At 43.5% G+C, this 21,099-nt stretch overlaps 1 pseudogene; it reads right to left on the bottom strand.

Annotated features, from left to right (window-relative positions):
- LOC121461726 overlaps nt 1–18,878 on the bottom strand; it is a 45,599-nt pseudogene extending 26,721 nt beyond the window's left edge.
- Nucleotides 18,879–21,099: the final 2,221 nt, after the last annotated feature.

A 21,099-nucleotide genomic window follows, 5' to 3' on the forward strand; every position in this document is an offset into this window, starting at 1 on the left:
GCTGGTGGCATGCTGTGACTCTTTCTCAGATGACTAGCTTCTGGAATTAATGAATATCTTAGTTTAAGAGGTGTTCTTTTTTTGTCTAAAAGAATTATCTAGAGCCGGGCGGTGGTGACACACGCCTTTAATCCCAGCACTCAGGAGGCAGAGGCAGGCGGATCTCTGTGAGTTCGAGACCAGCCTGGTCTACAAGAGCTAGTTCCAGGATAGGCTCCAAAACCACAGAGAAACCCTGTCTTGAAAAACCAAAAAAAAAAAAAAAAATACAAAAAACAAAAACCAAAAATTATCTAGGTATCTGGACATTTATTTTTTCTCCTTGGTATCTAGATAGGACATGAGGAAGTAACTCTCCCCACATGGTTGAGTGAAGTGTTGTGTTAACACAGTGCTTCCTATGAGATGGTTGATGGATTCTTAGTATAAATCTTCATATGGTGAAATAATATGAAAAGCATTCTGTGGGTTTACTTAGAATGCTGTTTTCTATAGTTACAGGATTGGTCTCTAGATTGATAATGTTTCCTCTTCCTTTGGCTTCCCTTTCTCTGGTTTGGGTTTGGTCTCAGGATTAGATCAGTTACAAAAACAGAGTTGACAGGCTCTCATGTGTTTTATGTTCTGATGTAATTTGCATAAACAATCTACCACTTACTTAAAATGGTGTCTCTAAGACCCATTAAGTCTGCCTCTTGGAGGTGGATTTTGGGTAATCTGTCAACTCTCTCCATAGGTTTTGGTTTATGCCTATGAGATGCCCTTGCGTTTATTTGGATAGCAAACATTTTTGGAAAGGAATAAGCCTTTCTATCTTTTGTTCTTGTTTCACTTCTGTTGCCACAATGAGAAACTCTGACAAAGAACAGCTGTAAGGGAAATAGAAGGTGTTTATCTTGTAGTTCCAGGTTACAATCCAACACCGTGGGGCAGTCAACTCAAGCCATGTGGCAGGAATTGCAAATAGCTACCAACATCCACCAGCAAGGGCAGAGAGAGATGAGTGCATGTTCACTGGCTTGTGCTCAGCTCGGCTCTTAAGCAGGTCGGGACTTTCTGCCTAGGGAATGGTGTCATCCACAGTGGGCTGGGTCTTCCCACGCTAACCAGTTGAATTCAGACAATCCCTCCCGACTGCTCACAGGCCAACTCAGCCTGTGAGCAGTTTCTCTTTAAGACTCACTCCTCAGTAATTCTAGGTTGTGTGAAGCTGACACACTTAGCAGTCACATCCTTTAAACTTTTTATTTGTGACCTTTTTCTACTTTTGTACCTGCGAAAGTGTGCATTTATGTTTTTAGTTCAGGGGGTCTCTGCTCCAGGACTCAGATATTGTACTCTCTAGCTTAACAACACCTACCTTTTAAATTATTATTTTTAACCTCTCTTAAATTTATTTGATTTTCAGATTGAGGAGCCAGTTAATTTAATCTTTTTTATATTAAAAGAACTAAAATGTAATGATTCCAGCATTAACTATCTCATCCTGTCCCAAGATTTGAAAGTAACAACTTTAGCATTTTGCACATTAAACATTTATTAATTCACTTTTTAGCTTTTTTTTAAATCAGGAGTTATTTAGGACTGTAAGCTTCACAAAATGCTTTTTGTATTAGTTTTGGAGAATTGATCACCATACTTAGCTTCATATAATGGGCCCATCTGATGTGAAACATCGTATTAATGTAACACATTATGCCCAGTTATAACAATGAGACACCCATCTGTGACCGGAAGGTCCCCAGAGTCACTTGTTCCCATCCTCATCCTCTCTATATATTGAAGACTATATTGACTTCTGTGTTATGGTTCTAATTCCCTAAATATTAGTCATTTGAAATAACCATCATTTTATATGAAGTTCTGCCACTTAGAAAGATTATTTTGTCTTCCTTTTTGATTCTATATTTATTTTGATACATAATTTGGGTCTTTGTCCTTTTTAATATTCTATCCTGCACTGAAATTTGTTAGAAATAAACTCAGCTACATTTTCCATCTGTTTTTAAAAATTAAAAAATTCTCCACTTTATAGAATTGAAAATATTAATATTAAAATTTAAAAATCTCTGCTTATCAAAATATTTTCCTAATCTTTTATTTTCATTTCTCTTGTGAATACAGCTATGGCTTTGACACTCATCACCTTTAGTGTTTGTGCTTTCCAGGATTCTTGTCTTCTTTAAGGGTTTTGCTTCTTTCTAATGTTTTTTATTATTTCTATGTGCTTCTATCTTCTTATATGGTTAACTTCATATAGTCTACTTCAAATACCCAGCAACTCTTTACATCATAACAATATCATAAACCTTTATTTTTATATAGTCTAAATTAAGAATGAGATCATTTTAATAGCTCTTCATACCAAGAAAGTAGGAAGATGTATTTTTATTTCCCTATTCTCACTTATGAGTTTAAAAACATAAAACAGCGTTTTCAGTCCAGCAATTTTTAGACATTCCACTTGGTCCTGGGCCTGAGGTCTTGGGCTTGCTTGGCAAGTGTCCTGCTACTGACCTAACCCTCAGCCCCCTTGTTCTGCATTTTTGTGTTATTAATAAAGACTGACTTTAAAAGTGTTTGGGGTTTATAACCTGTCCTTTTGGATAGCAAAGCTTACTATTATTATTGTTAGTAGTAGTATTAATTATTTTTAGGTATCTTTTTTTCTACCCAACAGCTGTAAGAGTTGGAAAGGTCGATGGAAGAGGCTACTCTTGTTTTACTTAGTGGTGGTGGTAGTGGTGTGTGTGTGTGTGTGTGTGTGTGTGTGTGTGTGTGTGTGTATGTGTATTTGTATGTGATGTGTCTGTGGGGTTCAGGTACATACATGCCATGGCATGCCTGAAGGTCAGAGGACAACTGTCTCTTGGTTTCCAGGGGGACTGCAGAGGCAGCCAACGCTGCAGCTCCTTTCTCTCGTGGGAGAGTAAATCTGGTCCATCCCACTTGGATTGGAGAGTTCTCACTGCAGGCCTCAGTGGGGCTTCCCTCGCTGCTGTTGCTGCTGCTGCTTAAGTCTGGACCACAGTGCATAGACCTTTTCCTTCACGTATCTCTTGGTGATGGAATTCTCTAAAGTTTTCTCTAATTGCTCATATCAAAGCTTTTTTTGGAGCTCCTCTAGGGTGGGCTCCTCCTCAGGAATCCCTGGTGTTGGCTCTGGGCGCCACTGCGTGTCTTCTCACTCCTCATTTATCTCAGTCATTCAGCGTTCCCTCCGAACCCTGGCTGCACATGTCTGGTCTGCCCCTTCCCCAGCACAGGCAGAGGTTTCATAGACAGTAAACATGCTTTCCTGGCCTCACCAGCAGCTGCTCAGAGTCCATTACCCAATTTGCATTTCACCCCTGGTTCTCCCTCTCAGCTCTTAGCTGTGTCCTAGACTCCCTGGCAGAGCTGGTTGATCCCAGTCTGATTCTCCACCCCACCTCCCGGTGAGTCTGGCCCTTCCTTCTGTTCTCATCCCTCCCACTCGACACAGTTAATTAGCTTCCCCCTCCAGATAAAACTGAAGGCCAGGCGCTCTGAGTGGATTATAACTGCTTAAAACCCTGCCCCCTCACAGCGTGGGCTGGTGGAGCTGGTCTGTGGACAAACAGACCACAGTGCTGGGGGCAGAGGTGGACTGGGCTCTGGAGAGGGCAGGCTCTGATTTAACCCTGCCACTCACACCATCTCCTTCCTTATCCAGTAGAAGTCTGTATGCAGCTGTCAGAGGTAGACTAGAGCACAGTTCCCCTTCTGTGCCATCCCTTCCCGACTCCCAAACAGAAATGAGGAGCCTCTTCTAACCCAGAGACTAGTGCACACATCCGTTTCCACCCGACTCCGTGTGCACTGCGCTTTGATGATGAGGATGATGGCGCTGTCACTCAGAACTGTCTTTAAAGCTCAGGTTTGCACGTGTCAGTACCTGCTCTGCAGTAGTGCATACATGTTATCCCAGCCCTGCAACAGCGCATTTGTGACATCGCAGCACTGCGGCAGTGTGTGTGTGTGTGTGTGTGTGTGTATGTGTGATCCCAAGCCTGCAACAGTGCATTTGTGATGTCACAGCACTGGGGCTGTGTGTGTGTGTGTGTGTGTGTGTATGTGTGATCCCAAGCCTGCAACAGTGCATTTGTGTTATCCTGGTACTGTGGTAGTGCATGCACGTTATCCCAGCACTGCAGCAATGTGTGTGTGTGTGTTTTCTCAGCACTGCAGCAATGTGTATGTGTCATTCCAGGCCTGTAACAGTGCATGCGTGTAATCCTACCACTGTGGCAATGCCTGGGTGTCACCCTAGCCCTGCAGTTGTTCATGCATATAGCCTCAGCACTGTAAGGCAGGAGGATTAGGAGTGCAAGACCATCTTCTGACTCACAGCAAGTTTAGCTGAGTTACAGTAGACTTTGTTTCAAAAACCGAGAAAAAAGTAAATGATAATAATAATAATAAATTTATAGATGTTGCAGGGAGCACAATGCTAACAGTGAGATGGCATTCCTGGACAGAATGAGCTTAGATAGCTTCCTTTTCTCCCTGAGCAGTATTGTAGGAAGAAAGGACAGGAGGTGGGTGTGAGTTACTGTCAAAAAAAAAAAAAAAAGCCTGACTTGGAGATCAGAAACCTCTGCCGCCCTGTGTGACTCTCCACGTCTGTTCCCCAACACGCCGGGCTGAGAGATCTCTGCAGTTCTGTTGTCCTAGCCTTGCAGCAACTCTGTCATCATCAGGATAAGTGTCGCAAGTCCCTCCCTCTTCTTTCTCCACTTGGTTAGGCTGGAGGCAGGAAGGTGATGTTGCTAAGTGACAGGAGAGTGGGGTGAAATGGCCGGGTGCCTGAGGCTTGACAGGAGGTGCTGGTCTTCGTAGAGTCAGATCTTCATCACTTTGATCACTTTGTTGGCTGAGCGAGAAGGAGCGGGAAAGGGAGGAGGAGAAGGAAGAGGAAGATGGGGAGAAGGAGGAAGAAGAGGAGGAGTGAGAAGAGAAGGAGAAGAGGAGGGTGGGGAGAAGGAGGGAGAGGAGGAGAAAGATGATAGTGAAGAGGAGGGAGAGGATGAGGATAAAGGGAAGGAGGAGGTGTGAACAACTGACTTATTGCTAATATCAAATCTGATGACTCCTGATAAGGGGTAATCAGAAATCTTAAAAAGCAGGGTTAAAATAAAGTGCCAGTAGTTTTGGGGTGGTTATACAGGGAACAGAGCATTTTGACTATAACTTTTTAATCAGTTCAAACTTTTTATGAACAATCAAAGCCTTTTCTACCCCTTTATTTATCTTTGACCTTGATCTTAAATGGAAATATAAATATTTCCTTAGGAAACAGCCACCATTTATCAAGGAAGTTTTAGACAAATCACAAGCTTATTAATATACTTTTTCTTTCTAATGTCTGTAAGAGCTTGAAGTACCAGTGGATAGGCTACTCACTTAACATATTATTTTATTTATTTTTGTGTAGGTATGTGTGTGTGATATCTCGATGGGGATATAGGTAATTACACACCGTGGTGTGTGTGTATGTGTGTGCATGTGTGCATGTGATGTGTTTATGGGGGTATAGGCATGTACACACCATGGTGTATGTGTGTTTGTGTGCAAATGTGTGATGTCTATGTGGTATAGGCACATGCACACCATGGCCCGAGTGTGAGGTCAGAGGACAGCTTTCAGAGTTCATTTTCTCCTTCTACCGTGGACTTCAGGGATTAAATTTAGATCATCAGACTGTGGAAAAAGTTCTTTAACCTTTAACACTAGCTCCCTGTCCCACATTCTTCACCATAACTAATTTTATTGATTAATTTTGCCATTTGACAATTTCACACATATATACATGTGTTCTTGCCGGAAGCAAAGGCCTTTATTTTGAGATCTGCATTTTGGTTACAGCCATCTTAAGCTCACAAGTTAAGAAAAATATTTACCTCTATCTCTTCTGCAGGGTCTAGGAAATCAACCTGGCATCTTACCTCCTAGCAGAGACCTGCAGGAACCATGCTCCTGAATCAGTTAGCATTTTCCTTGGTTAGTCAACAATCACAGACCCTCAGTATTTACTTACCAGCTGGGGATGTCTCCCGACCTGAATTCTAGCAGATCTGAGCTTCCTGACACCCTTCCCTTCCCACTGACATCTTTCCCTTCCCCCCTTTGCCCATTTGCTGTCTAACAGCTTCTGAGGAAATAATAAACGGAACGGCTTGATCAGAAATCCTGTCTTGCCGTCATTTCTCGTGTCTTTTGTCTCCTTTCATTCCTCTCCACTAGGTTTATCAGGGACCCCCGTTCGTATCCCGCGGGTCGGGTTATGTTCTGATTACTCCCCCTTATTTCTCCACTATTCCTCTCCATGCCCCGCCAGACCGTTTCCCAGGATCATGACTTGATTTTTTTTTTCAACATGCTCTTTAATTTATTTATTTATTAAGGATTTCTGCCTCGTCCCCACAACCGCTTCCCATTTCCCTCCCCCTCCCCCGATCAAGTCCCCCCCCCTCATCTGCTCGAAGAGCAATCAGGGTTCCCTGACCTGTGGGAAGCCCAAGGACTGCCCACCTCTATCCAGGTCTCGTAAGGTGAGCATTCAAACTGCCTAGGCTCCCACAAAGCCAGTACGTGCAGTTGATTTTTTTTTGTTTGATTTTTGTTTTTGGCTCACCCAGTGTAAGTAGGGCCATCTGTGTGATCACTGGATAGAGAGGTCCAGTGGGGTCACCAGTGGGGTCACCAGTGGCTGCACAAGTGAAGGCAATGGTTTTCTTTCTCCCTGAATCTTTCAGCAGCAAATAGTCCTGCAGTGACATTCCCTCCTGTATTCATGACTGACCGTTGACAGAGCCTTTCTTGTGTAGACCTAGGGTGGGCACCTATGGCTGCGGTGAGCCCCTGCTATGGCTGTGCTATGCCCTGGAGGTGGCATTTCATAGCCCTTCTCCCTGTTACCTGGCTCTTATGATCTTCCTTCCCACTTCTCTGCAGTGTTCTTGGAGCTGCAGAGAGGATGGTATAAATGCCTTTAGGAATGGGGACTCTTCTGTTACTTATTCCCTGCTGTGGGTTAATGCTTTCATACACTGTAAAGATTTGTCACTTGTCTTGGTTTAATAAAATGCTGATTGGGCAGTAGCCAGGCAGGAAGTATAAGCAGAGCAACCAGACTAGGAAAATTCTGGGAAGAGGAAAGACAGAGAGATGCAGTCATTGGTAAGACACAGAGGAAGCAAGATGAGAATGTCTCACTGAGAAAAGGCACCAAACCATGTGGCTAAACATAGACAAGAATTATGGGTTAATTTAAGTTGTAAGAACTAGTTAATAATAAGCCTAAGCTAATAGGTCAAACAGTTTATAATTAATGTAAGTCTCTGTGTGTTTTTTTAGGACCGAATGGCTGCGGGACCAAGTAGGATGACAGAAACTTCCGTCTACAATTCCAGTACCACACTTAGCTCTAGGAGGGAGAGTGATATCTCTGGTTAAGATTAACAGTAGCAGCAGCTATGACTATGGGAAAAAGAATCAAATTTAGACACCAGTTTGATGACGAATTCTTATCCATGTGTTATGCTTTGTGAAATGGTTGTCTGTGGTTGGAACCATCAACTTTCTACCTATTTATCATATATTTCTTTTCTTTTCTTTTCTCTTTCTGAGACAGGGATTTTCTGTAGCTTTGGAGCCTGTCCTGGAACTAACTCTTGTAGACCAGGTTGGCCTCCAACTCCATAAAGATTCACCTGCCTCTGCCTCCCTAGTGCTGGGATTAAAGGCATGTGCCACCAACACCCAGCTCTCATATATTTCTTAAAAAATACAGTTTTCTGACCTTGAAGAATTTCTTCTAGAGACAACAGAAGGACAATGTCTGAATCCTTATGGGTACATAGATTCCTGTGTAAGCGGAGACTGCTCTTTCATTTCCCAACTGCTTGGACCTGAATAATCACACAAAAGCTTTATTAATTACAACACTGTTTGGTCAATGACTCAGGCACATTTATAGCTAGCTCTTACATCTTGAATTAAACCATTTCTATTAATCTATGTATCGGCATGAGACTGTGACTTACTGTAAGGATCTGGCATCTGTCTCCTTTGTCAGCTACATGGCATCTCTTTGACTCTGCCTATTCTCTCTATCTCTGTTCAGATTTCCCACCCAGCTTTGTTCTGCTGAGCCATTGACAAAAACAGCTTTATTCATTAGCCAATAAAAGCATCACATATACAGAAGGACAGTCCACATCATTCCTGTGCTTAATTAAATGTTTTCACATGGCAATTTATTCTGTTTTCTGTCATTAGCACCACAGATCTATTTGTGCACATGGTAGGTGCTTTTAGCTCCCACATACTTTATCCTCCTTTCATACCTCCTTGCATTCTTTCCTGAGCTCGAATGTGGAGAGCTTGAACTTACGAATCTTCTGGACTCTGACATTTCTGCTCAGGACATGGCTAGGCCAATAACTTTTCTTGTCAGGTAAAGGAAAGTGCGAAATCCAGCAAGTTCTCTGGAAAAACGCAGAGATTCAGGGTAGAATGCTGTATATATTTAGAGAACAATACACAAGGGAAGAAGAAGGGGAAGTAACACTGGGTGAGAGGTGCCCTGGGGAGCACCTGTTCCAGCTTGAATGTCCCCGATGTAGCTGCTGCCAGCACAATAGTATCAAGAAGCATAGCCTCTAAGATATATGGGGCTGGAGACCTCTTTGTGAATCGGATTCAGGCCCTTATCAAGAAAACTGTCCTTCTGACTTCTGCTCTGACCATGGAGTGGGAAGACCCTCCCCCACCGCCCTAGTCCATGCTGAACTTGGGCATCTCAGCCTTCAGGATTGTGAAAATTTATTTCTGTTATTTATGATACCCAGTCTGTGGCATTCTTACAGTAGTATAAAACAAAAGAACATACGGTCCAAGAAAACTCTTCTGGAAGGTGGAATTCTAAGCCAGATCTGTCCTTCAGTGGCTCAGTTTGGCCTACCATGTGTGGCTCTCTATTCAGCCTGTGGCCAGGGGGAAGGATCATTTCTGCAGCTCAGGCAATTCCAGTTAACCGCCCTTCTCAGAAGCATGATTTGGGTATCAGCACATTTGGGTATCAGTACTGTTTTCTGCATTCCTAGTACCTATCGCTTGGGATTAAATCATAGAATAACTCAGCAGTCTACGGGGTGCCACTGGATGAGGGAGGAGTGCTTCAGAATGCTGTCAAGCATCCATATTACGTATTCATATGGAAGATGCTTTAAAACAACATTGCGATATTGACTGCTCAAATTTTTAATCTCATTGTTATACTCAGTGAACTCTTCCTAGATAGCTCCCTGTTGACCTCCCCAGACTCTGTGTAACAGGGAGGAGACTGGCAGTTCCCTCTCTGTCAGGGCACTGTTGAAAGAGTTATTGATGAGATGTTGCCTAAGTGATCTAGTAGAACATGTGGGCAGAGGTTCAGCAAATGCTGTCTAGACTGGAAAAGGACAATAGGTTTCCAGAAGCACATTGGTCCATCCATTCTGTGCTAGGTGCGGAGCGCCATACTTTCCCTGCACTGTCTGACTGTGACTCATTGTGTCACTCTGCTCATTTGCTAGAGCCAGCAGGGCCAAGAGCACAAACTGGTGGCTTGGGACAAAGGCGCTCAGTGCCACGTTTCATTCTGGAAGGTGGGGGTCTGAGGTGACAGCGGTAGCTGTGTCCTACCCTTCAAGAAACCTGAAGAAGGATCGCGCCTTCACCCTTTCCAGATATTTTTTGGTTGTCCCGGGAATTCCTTGGTCCATGGCAACATAATCTCAAGCTGCCCCTGCATGCGTATTTATTTTAGTCAAACTTTCCTGCATTTTGTAAGGACATGGCCAGATTGGCTTTGACCCCAGTGATTACTTCCATAGGATTTTCTCTCTGAAAAAGTTCAGTCACAGGTGCTGGGGGATAAGGTTGTATCATTCCTTGCAGGGGACAGAATTCACCTAGAACAGTCACATATTTCTATGAGATTAGTTTTATTATCTATATTTTATATGTAAGTGCACAGGAATGCAGAGAATCCAAATACCTCACCCAGAACCACACAGCAAACAGATGGTAGAGCATGGGCTTGAACTCAGATCTCTGGGACCGCCTACTGCATGTGTGTGCCTTATGCTAAAACGTGATTATTACCTCTACGTGGGCGCTCCTAGAGAAGGAGGGAATGGGAAATATAGGAGTGATAACAAGTCTCAAAATGTCGTAGTAAAAATCAATCATTATTGGTAAAAATGACTGGAATTTGTAAGCAGGACTATGCCATTCTGCTTGGACTAACAGTCATGGGCAGGGTCCCTGATGTGCCCAGATGTGTGAGGGGTGCTGGTCTGTCCTGTTTCCTCTTTCAATATGGAATCCCTGGTTCCTGGGGCTTTTAGAGGTGCCCAGACCTCAGTTTTTTTTTTTTTCCTGAAACAAGAGCTAACAATTCTCTATGATAAATTTTGAGACAAGATGGATGAAAACATATTGCATATGTTCCTTTTGTCATGATTGTGACATACATCGTATACATTGTTTATTCACCATCAAAACTATCACCATCATCACCACCATTACCATCACTACCATCACCACCATCATCACCACCACCACCAACATCATCATCATCATCACCACCACCATCACCACCATCATCACCACCACCACCAACATCATCATCACTACCACCATCACCACCACCATCACCACCATCATCACCATTACCACCAACATCATCATCATCACCACCATCATCACCACCATCATCACCACCACCACCATCATCACCATTATCATCACCATCATCATCACCATCATCATCATCATCATCACTATCATCCACCATCAACCACCATCATTATCACTATCATCACCATCATCATCACCATCACCATCATCACCATCATTACCTGTATTGACTGGATCATGCTCTCAGGGCACTTATAACCTATTAACAGTTTACTACAGAGTTCATGTGGATTGGTACCAAGTGGCTGTGAGACAGGTCCTCTGGCTGAGGCTTTGAAAGTCATCACCTAGCTGGGTGGTGGTGGCGCATGCCTTTAATCCCAGCATTCAGGAGGCAGAGGCAGGCGGATCTCTGGGAGTTTGAGGCCAGCCTGGTCTATAAGAGCTAGTTCTGGGACAGGCACCAAAGCTACAGAGAAACCCTGTCTCGAAAAAAAAAAAAAAAAAAAAAAAGAAAGAAAGCCATCACCTGTGTGACCTTCATGGCCAGACTGTACCTTGTCTACTGAACCAATCACTGTCAGACACCTTGCAGATGTAAACACATTATTTCACCCTTTGGATTAAAGAAATTAATTGAATGTGTCTTTTAGATGTTTCTGCATATCATACACATATACACACTGTATTTGAACCACCTTATTCTCTACCCTCTATCACCTCGTTAATGCCTATCTTAACCACAAATTTCTCTTTGACAGCCATGATGTGGACTTTACATAGCTCTCCCTGAAACTGTTGGTTAGCACACTCAGGGAACTCCTGTCCAGGCCTCTCTGTATGGAAGTCTAAGTACCGCCTGCTTCTGAGTTCATCATTCATTGGCTGAGCTGGTCCAGACCTACATTTACCACAATCTCAGGCAACTACTGTACAATAAGGGGCCTATTAGTTTGGGCCCTGCAGATTGTTCTTCTTTGAAGCTAGACTATGTCACTGAAGTCAGCCTTGGCATGATAAAAGGACAGATCTATCATTTCCTTGGTAGATAACTTCTCATTCCTGATGTGGGAATGATTTCTTTCTAATCTGTTGCTTTCATTGGTTAATTAATAAAGAAACTGCCTAGGCCCATTTGATAGGCCAACCCTTACGTGGGTGGAGAAAACAGAACAGAATGCTGGGTGAAAGAAGCTGAGTCAGTAAGTCGCCATGATTCTCCCACTCCAGACAGACGCAGGTTAAGATCTTCCCTGGTAAGACACCTCGTGGTGTTACAGGGATATTAGAAATGGGTTAGATTAATATGTAAGAGCTAGCCAATAAGAGGCTGGAACTAATGGGCTAGGCAGTGTTTAAAAGAATACAGTTTCTGTGTAATTATTTCGGGTAAAGCTAGCTGGGTGGCGGGACACAGCCTGCTGCTCCTATTACAACAGAGTGGCGTTAAGCCTTCGCCTTCACATTCTAGGTACTGACAGAGGCGTTAGGGAAAGATAAGGTAATACACAATAATGACTATAGTAGCATTATTTACCACAGCTAAAAGGTAGAAATGTAGATGTCACTCACAGGCGCATGGAAGACAAAATATGTTGCCTATGTGAAATGATACAGCATCCAGCTCCCCAAAGGAAGAAGAGACGCACTGACCCTGGGGGGTGTTGTGCTAAGTGAGATAAGCCAGTAGTGAAAAGGACAAGAGCTGGGTGATCCCCTGGTAGGAGGCTCTTTGAGCACTGAACTCCTAGAGACAGAAGGCAGTGTGGTGGTTGACAGGGACAGGGGCAGAGGGGAGGATAGTACTGTTTAGAGGGAATGAAGTTTGACTTTTCCAAAATTGAGAGAGTCCTGGAGATGGTGCCGTCACTAGGACCATAATTAACAGTACTGAACTTGGAGTGCTGAAGATCATAACTCATTCATATTTCACCACAGTTATAAGGAAAAGAATTTTTAAAAGAACCTGAGAGGTTAATGCTCACAGTGGCTCTCCCTTATTGTGTGTTTACTAGGGGCGGTCATTTGGGAAACACCTCTGAATTAATTTTATGAGTTAAATATATCTATGCGCTCAAGCTTCTGATGCGTTGTGAGGGGCCAAAGCAACTCAATAACTTGACCAATTTATGTAGCTCCCCAGCAGCTGGGCTATCCTCATGTCGAGGTTTGCATGAAATCTACGGGTACCTAGCTACTTTTAATAAAAAAGAAAGACTTCAGAGAAATACCCTAGCTAGAGCTAGAGTTTTGGGGGAGCGGGGAACTTTCCTTGGACACAAAATTTGAAGGGCACCGGAGAACTTGGTAATTATGACAAACAATATAATCATGTTCTATTAAGAAACCACAAAAATCCAAGACGAACAAAATTCTAAATAAAGGTAGGATTGTTGGACAAGGGAGGGGCCATGCACAAACAGAGTGGAGCCCTTGAAAGAGTAGCTGGTTACTCTTCAGACCACTTTGTGCCATTGACTGAGCAATAAGGCAGACCTCTGTAATGTGGTAAGATGTTTATAATATCTAAAAGTTGCAGAAGCCAAAAGATGAAGAACCCCAGGAACTCCTGGAGAGAAACACTGAGCACAGCACCCTTCTGTCTGAGGAGCTCACATTTAGGAAGTCTTGGCACAGCATCCAGGAGGCTTAACTTCTAGAGAGATTTATGCCAATGATTACAGAACCTAAAGCGCTCATGCATAGGTAATGTTCTTTGTATTAAAGACGACACTAATCAGCTGCCTGAGAGGCCTCAGGGTGTGCAAACATCACCCACCAAGGCTCTGCCACTTCCGTGAGAAGGGAGCCAGTCTCCCTGCCTGAGTTACCTTTGACATAAGTATGATGTCTGCTCTGTTGGCATCACAGAGTTCTGGGAGACTCGGAGGAGATAAAGATTGTGAAAGTCCTTTATAAGATGTGTTCATCCGCAAGTGAACCATTGTTTCTTTGTGTGGATTCTGGTTGTTGTTGTTTTGAAAGAGTAGAGAACCAATGTTAATGTCCTCCTTATAGACTGTGCCACGCAGGACTTTTCTGTGGGTGGTTATGTTTGTGTGGCTGGCTAGCGGGCGTGACTGCCTCATGGCTTTTCCTGGTCCATGTGTTATTGAGTCCCACACACAATAGGAAACATATTGATGCAACCTTGGGCTAAGATTATGATGCTGGGAGTTGGCAGGAGGTTCCAGCTGCTAGGGGCATTGCAGAGGAGACTGTCTCAGAATTTGGAGGTGACCAGTGTGGGAGACAAGTGTTGGGTTTACAAGTTGAATGACTGAGTGACGAAAACATTCTCGGCCAGGCCTAACTCTTGGTTGAGATTAAGTTGGTTCTGGGTACCTGGAAAGTAGTGGACCAGCTAGTCGGGGCTGGACACCACCAGGAAGACGGGCAGTCCTTGATGATCAACTCGGAGGTCTGTTCATTCGTCCCATGAACAGAAACAGAGCATCTTTTAGGGACAGTTAGCAGGATCTTTACTAAGACATATGGTATCTCTCCCAACATGTCAAAGCGCTTGCAATAATTATAAATGACCGTGTTTTTGATAAAACAAGACATCAAAGAGGCTACTCATACACTCAAGCTCTCGGAACTTGTTTTCAAAAGCTCTACTTGATCAAAGTGCTAGGAAACCGTCCTCGTGTTGGAGAAACAACAGGGAGCCATCTTTCAGAGACAACCCCATGACCTTGGAGAATGAGCCCCGCGATACGATCTTGAGTGGTATTACAAACTGGCTTTGGAAGCACTTGGCGGGGAAATGGTGTTTTGTTTTCATTTGATCTGTTATACCGTGCATCTGATTCCCCTCCGCTGGAAAGTAGAGCTTTAGATTTGGTGGGCCCCACCCGGATTTCAACACTGACCAAGCTTTTGTATTAAGGTCAGAGTGGGAAATAGTTTGTACAAATAATTCATGCCCTTCGATTGTTCTAGGAATGAAAGGTGTGTGTGTGTGTGTGTGTGTGTGTGTGTGTGTGCCCACAAGCATGGGTCTCTTAGACTTCAATTTCTCACTACATTAATCTGATCATTAAAGGGGTGGCATTTCTGTAGGATTTGGTTAAAAGAACAAAAGTGGTCTTTAGCTTTCTTTGCAGGAGTGACAGGACAGAGATGCCACACCTACAGATGGATATGGTGAACAATTAGTGGTCACATTCCTCTTCCAGCCCTTCCCATAAGAACCGCCCGTTTCCTTAATTACGTTGGCTGGGCCTGGTCCTGTGCATTAGGTTAGGTGGTCTTGGCACTCCCGTTAGGATAGAAGGGCCTCACAGTGCCTCTTCTAGAATTTCACTTGCGTGGGATACCTTTGCAGAGAGGGGCCTTAGAGAGGGCATCCACAGTCGAGGACAAAAGATATCGAGAATGAAGCAGTGGAGGGGTCTGAGAAGAAAGTGCCGTGGAAATGGGAGAGGCTCAGAGAAGAGAAGAATGTCCCGTGCTTGTGACCTAAACTAGCCTTAGACTTGTGGGACAAAGTACTGGGGTACCACATAAGAAGTCTCATAGCTCTTGGTGAATTCTCAGCCTTCGGGTTCCCATAATGCAGTAGTTGGCTCTAGCCCTAGTCTCTTTTTTCCCATCTTCCTCAGTTGATTAGGGTAAGTTTCACAATAATCATATTTAGTAGCTTTTCATAAGCAGGAGGAACAATCTATTGTAAAGTTGGCCACTTTCCAGGTTTGTCTTTTAGACACAATCAGCTCATTTTTTGGCCTGTCAGTGTTAAGGTTATTTTGACTAGGAGGGATATGAATCAATACTGTTCTAGCAAAACCCAAACAATTCACTGTGATCCTGTCTTAATCACAAGGGCAGAACACAGAAGAAGACCACTTCTCCCCTGTCAGAATGGCTTTGTTTTGATGTGTGGCTTATATAAATGGAATGATTCAATTTTGCCTGTACATTCAGTCCTATCGCTGGATCTGTCTGTGAGGAGCTCATTGTTCCAAACATATCATTGTTAAAGTTTTACCCACATGTAATGCAATTTTTATGTTCTTTTGTCCTGGTTTACTTTGTGCTAACAGAAGGGTCAAGAACATTGAACAGGTGTCAATGTACTAGTCATATCCTTTGTCACGAGCATAGTATGTGTGTGTATGTGTGTGTGTATGTATATGTGTGTGTATGTGTGTATGTACTAGTCATGAGCATAGTATATGTGTGTATGTGTGCGTGTATGTGTGTGTATGTATGTGTGTGTATGTACTAGTCACATCCTTTGTGATGAGCATAGTATGAATGTGTTGTGTGTGTGTGTATTTGTGTGTATGTGTGTGTGTGTGTGTAGGTACTAGTCATATCCTTTGTCACGAGCACACATCCTTTGTGATGAGCATAGTATGAATGTGTTGTGTGTGTGTATTTGTGTGTATGTGTGTGTGTGTGTGTAGGTACTAGTCATATCCTTTGTCACGAGCACAGTATGTGTATGTGTGTGTGTATGTATGTGTGTCTGTGTCTTTATGTATGTGTGTGTATGTACTAGTCATATCCTTTGTCACGAGCACAGTATGTGTGTGTATGTATGTGTGTGTATGTGTCTTTATGCATGTGTGTGTATGTACTAGTCACATCCTTTGTCACGAGCACAGTATGTGTGTGTATGTGTGTTTATGTATGTATGTGTATGTACTAGTCATATCCTTTGTCACGAGCACAGTATGTGTGTGTATGTATGTGTGTATGTATGTGTGTCTGTGTCTTTATGTATGTGTGTGTGTATGTGTGTGTATGTACTAGTCATATCCTTTGCCACGAGCACAGTATGTGTGTGTGTATGTATGTGTGTGTATGTGTCTTATGTATGTGTGTGTATGTACTAGTCACATCCTTTGTCACGAGCACAGTATGTGTGTGTATGTGTGTGTGTATGTATGTGTGTCTGTGTCTTTATGTATGTGTGTGTGTGTATGTGTGTGTATGTACTAGTCATATCCTTTGTCACGAGCACAGTATGTGTGTGTGTATGTGTGTGTGTGTATGTGTGTGTATGTACTAGTCATATCCTTTGTCACGAGCACAGTATGTGTGTGTGTGTATGTGTGTTTATGTATGTATGTGTATGTACTAGTCATATCCTTTGTCATGAGCACAGTGTGCCTGGCTCCATCAGGTGAGAGGCAGACTGTGTGGGCCGGTCCAGGAAACAGCATATTTCCTACGTTTATGACAAGTGTATCTTTAGGGGTACCAGAGAGAGGTAGAGCAATGTGGACCAGATTCCTGTCCGAGGAGGGGAGCTGAATTCGTTACTTGGATCTCATCACTGTGACCAAGATTCCTGACTAGAAGAAACTTGAGGAAGAGTTTATGTTGGTTTCTAGTTTGAGGGACACAGTCCATCATGGTGAGGAAAACATGGCTGCAGAAGCTCGGAGCATCTGGCCTCTTTTCATCCACAGTTTCTGTGTAATTATTTCGAAGCATAAGCTACCCAGGCGGCCAGGGTGCTGGGGACGCAGCCCCGCAGCTCCATATTACTACACGGGAGCAATACGTTTTGATGCTTAGCGTACTTTCTCCTTTGTACACAGTCTAGGACAGCAGCCCACAGAATGCTGTTACCATCGCTGAGGGTGGGTCTTCCTACCAAGGTCTGTATCCATGGTGATTCTAGATCCTGTCAAGCTGGCAATCAAGATGAACCCCCATAGAAGCCGCTGCCTCTCCATCTTGTTCTCAGTGGCTCTCAAGTCTCTTGAGAGCTATCTAATTCACAACAGGTGGGTCCCACAAAGTCATCTCTCAAGATCCACGGTGGATCCCCGGCATCTGCATATACTAAGATCACAGATGCTCAGGCCTTTCATGTAAAACAGCCAAGTGTGTACACATAACCTATGTCCATCCTGCTGCATATGGTAAATCACTACTTGATTACTTCCAGTTCCTAGCTTGTATAAATGCCTCGTAAGTGGAATTCTATACTGTTGAAGAACAATAACACTTGTCATGTTTCTCCACAGTGAAATGTGTCCAGGACACTTGTGCCTTTAACTTCAAAGCCAGTTTCAGAAATTCATTGCTGGCTCATCTATGGCAAGCAGGATTGATGAGGGAGAAGCTGCTACTGTAACACAGGCAGTGTCTGAGGGTGTGTGTGTGTGTGTGTGTGTGTGTGTGTGTGTATGTGTGCTCAGAGCATGACATACCTACCCCTATAGCAAATGGATCTCAGGGATGGTGAGTGCCACTCAGGGCCTCTAGAACACTGGAGGGCCTGGCTCCAGGGTTGGAACTCAGCACTGTTGACTTAGGAGGATGTGTTAGTTTGAGTTGTCATTCATCTGTCCCTTCTGCTCGGTGTGAGCATGCTCTCTGAATGTTGTTGGGAGGATGCCAGGACCTGCTGGTGTTCAGGGCTGACAGGCTAGGTGCAGAGGGAGATGGTGAACCTGACTTTGACTGACCTGTGACATAAGGTCTTCAGCTGTCCTCCGGCTGAACCCTGGCGTTCTAGGAGCAACACCATCAGACCGTCCATATCAGTTGACTGACAATACAGCTCAAACTCAATTTATTTTCTATTCAATAGAAGAGGAGATTCTAGGTTGGGGGTATGTGTGTGTGTGTGTGAGCTCCTTAGAAGTGAGCAAAAACTTGTAGTATTGAATATAATGTTAATTAATTTTTGATTGTGTATGTGTATGTGTGTGTGGTGTGTGTATGTATGTGTTATGTATGTATGTATGTGTGTATGATGTGTGTATGTATATGTTATGGTGTGCATGTATGTATGTGTGTGTATGTGCATGTATGTGTGTATGTAGTATGTATGTGTGTGCATGTATGTGTGTATATATGTGTGTTATGGTGTGTATGTATATATCTGTGTGTGTATGTGTGTGTGTTATGTATGTGTGTGTATATACGTGTGTATATATATATATGTGTGTGTGTGTGTGTGTGTATGTGTGTATACAGTTGGAACCATACTGAGGCATCTCTTGTATGCAGATGGAATCACACTGAGGCATCTCTTGTATGCAGATGGAATCACACCGAGGTATGTCTTGTATACAGATGGAGTCACACAGGAGCTTCTCTTGTATATAGCTGGAACCACACAGGGGTTTATCCTTGTTTGGCATTATATGTTCAAGGTTCTGTGTGTGAGGTTCATGTTCACTTACCCTGTGGCAAGGCATGGCGACTGCCTGTCCTCACTGCTGTGTAGGTTTTTATTCAGTGACTGTACTACGCATTTATGCAGTATGAGGATGTTCATATTCTGGTGGCTTCTGCTGCTTGTTATCTAAGGTTGCAGCTGTGGCTTTTCCTGTTCATTGCACTTGGTGGCTGTTTGTCATGTTTTTGTTAGATATTCTTTGGAATGCAGTTTCTGGGTCTGAAGTGTGGCTCTGAAGGCGTGGCAGATGTCAACATAGTGACCTGGAGAGCTTGTGACCACAATGCAGATAGCCAGGACTCCCCTGAGGAGTTACTGATCAGTGTGCAAAGGCGAAGGTGGGATCTGGGAGTTCATACTGTGAACATCTCCTATCTGATGTCTACACTACTGGGTAATCTCGGGAGGTGTTTTTAGCAGTTTATCCCCTCTCTGCTGGTAAGAGAGTGTCACTACACAGAACACCTTCTTTCCTTCAGTTATATGATGAGAAGAGTTCCTTTTTTGGTCACAGTTTTCCTTACGACTAATAAAAAAAATGGGCTCCTTTCTGCATATTATTGCTATTTTATTTAATTTTTCTGTTAAGTTGTTCTTTTTTTTTCTTGTTGAGCTCTGGGAACTCTTTATTTGTTGTGGGTATCAGTTACTTGTTGGGGTGTTACACACTTCATTTTCTATTCTTTTGGTTATATTTTTACTATTTTAATACTGGTCAATAATATTCCGATATTTGATACAATATATTATTATTTTTTGGTCCTAGGGTCAGAGGTGACTGTGCTTAGAGCCTTGAAAATCTCCTGAAAGCATCTCTATATCAACAGCTTAGTGCCTGCCTACAGGTCTATTGGGAAATGATGAGGTCTTTATGAGATGGGGCCTGATGGGAGGAAGCTAGGTCACTGGGCAGGTGTTCTTAAAGCCAATGCTGAGCTCCTGTTGCCTCCTTGTCTCTTTGCTCTCTGGTAACTACGGGGCGAGTCTCTTCCTCTGATGTGACTTACTTCAGGCCCAAAGTGAGAGGGCCTGCTGGCTGTGGATAGAGGCTCCTGAAGCTGAGTTAAGGGAAAGCTTTCTTCTTGTTAAGTTGATTTGTCTCAGATATTCGTTACAGTAACAGAAGCACAGGGGGTTTGTGCCATTTATAAAAAGTCTGCCTGATGTAAGATGATGAAGATGGTGTCTGTGTTTTTAGCTTCATTTTCCTTTCCTGTATTTCAATTTGAAAATCACCTAGGATTAATTTTAGCTTTTAGTAGAGCTTGAGTAAGAGACTCTCACATGCTAAAGAATAACCCTCAGGGCTTTATTAAAATTAACTCATTGTATTTAGTATGAAATCATGGGCAATTCTAGAGCGCTTGGGCCTGAGACTCCTTGAACGTAGCAAGTGCCAGTGAACACCTTCTACTTAGGAAAGACACACTCGGGTGAGCCCTTGTAAGACAGCTGTGGACACAGACACCTGTTTCATGTTGTGCCCAAACTCAGGTTCCCACAATAGTTTCTGTTTAATTTTGGATAAAGTGATTTGTCCCGAGGAATGCTGTGGGCCACTCTGTACTGTGGTTTTCCTGGAGACGATGTCTGGTCTCTGTCTAGCTACTGCTGAGGGCTCTGCTTTCCGGGGATCAACTGTGAGTTTCTGTGGTGGTGGTTTTTTTTTTTTTCTTTCACCTACAAAGCAGGTCTAGCCCTGGGCCACTCCCCCACTTCCTGGAGGTTTAGGAACAAAGCACTCTATGTTTAAGGGAACATTTTAGCCTCCCTGTGATAGGCTGTGATACACACCTCTGAAACCAGCTGGAAGACTCAAGTTAAGTTACCATTTGGCCATGCTGTTTCCCACAGCCCGTGTTCTTTGGCCGGTGGCATCTCTGCATAGCCAAGAATGTCTCTCAGTTTTCAGCAGTCAGATGGCTGTATCCATTTGCCTGGAAAAAAATAAAATATGACAGCAATTAGAACAGGGAGAAGGAAAAATATTTAGGAAGTTTGAGAAGTACAGACTACAAGGCCTATGGCTCAGTTTCCCAATCTTACTACACACAGACAGGCTGCTTCAAGAGGTGGGGTCCATGAGGGCCAGCATTTGGCTTACAAGCTGTGTGCCCCTTAGTCCCCTTCCCAGATGCAGAGCAGTGTTTAAAACATGGCAACTGTCGAGTTTGTATTCCTGCATAGAGAACTGCATAGAGTTCCAGGCATGGCTGGAGCTGGGCTGGCCAGTGGCTTCT

Source organism: Microtus oregoni, unplaced genomic scaffold (genome assembly GCF_018167655.1).
Source record: "Microtus oregoni isolate MIOR12 unplaced genomic scaffold, Mior012 000023F_ref0000262, whole genome shotgun sequence".
Lineage (NCBI taxonomy): Eukaryota > Metazoa > Chordata > Mammalia > Rodentia > Cricetidae > Microtus > Microtus oregoni.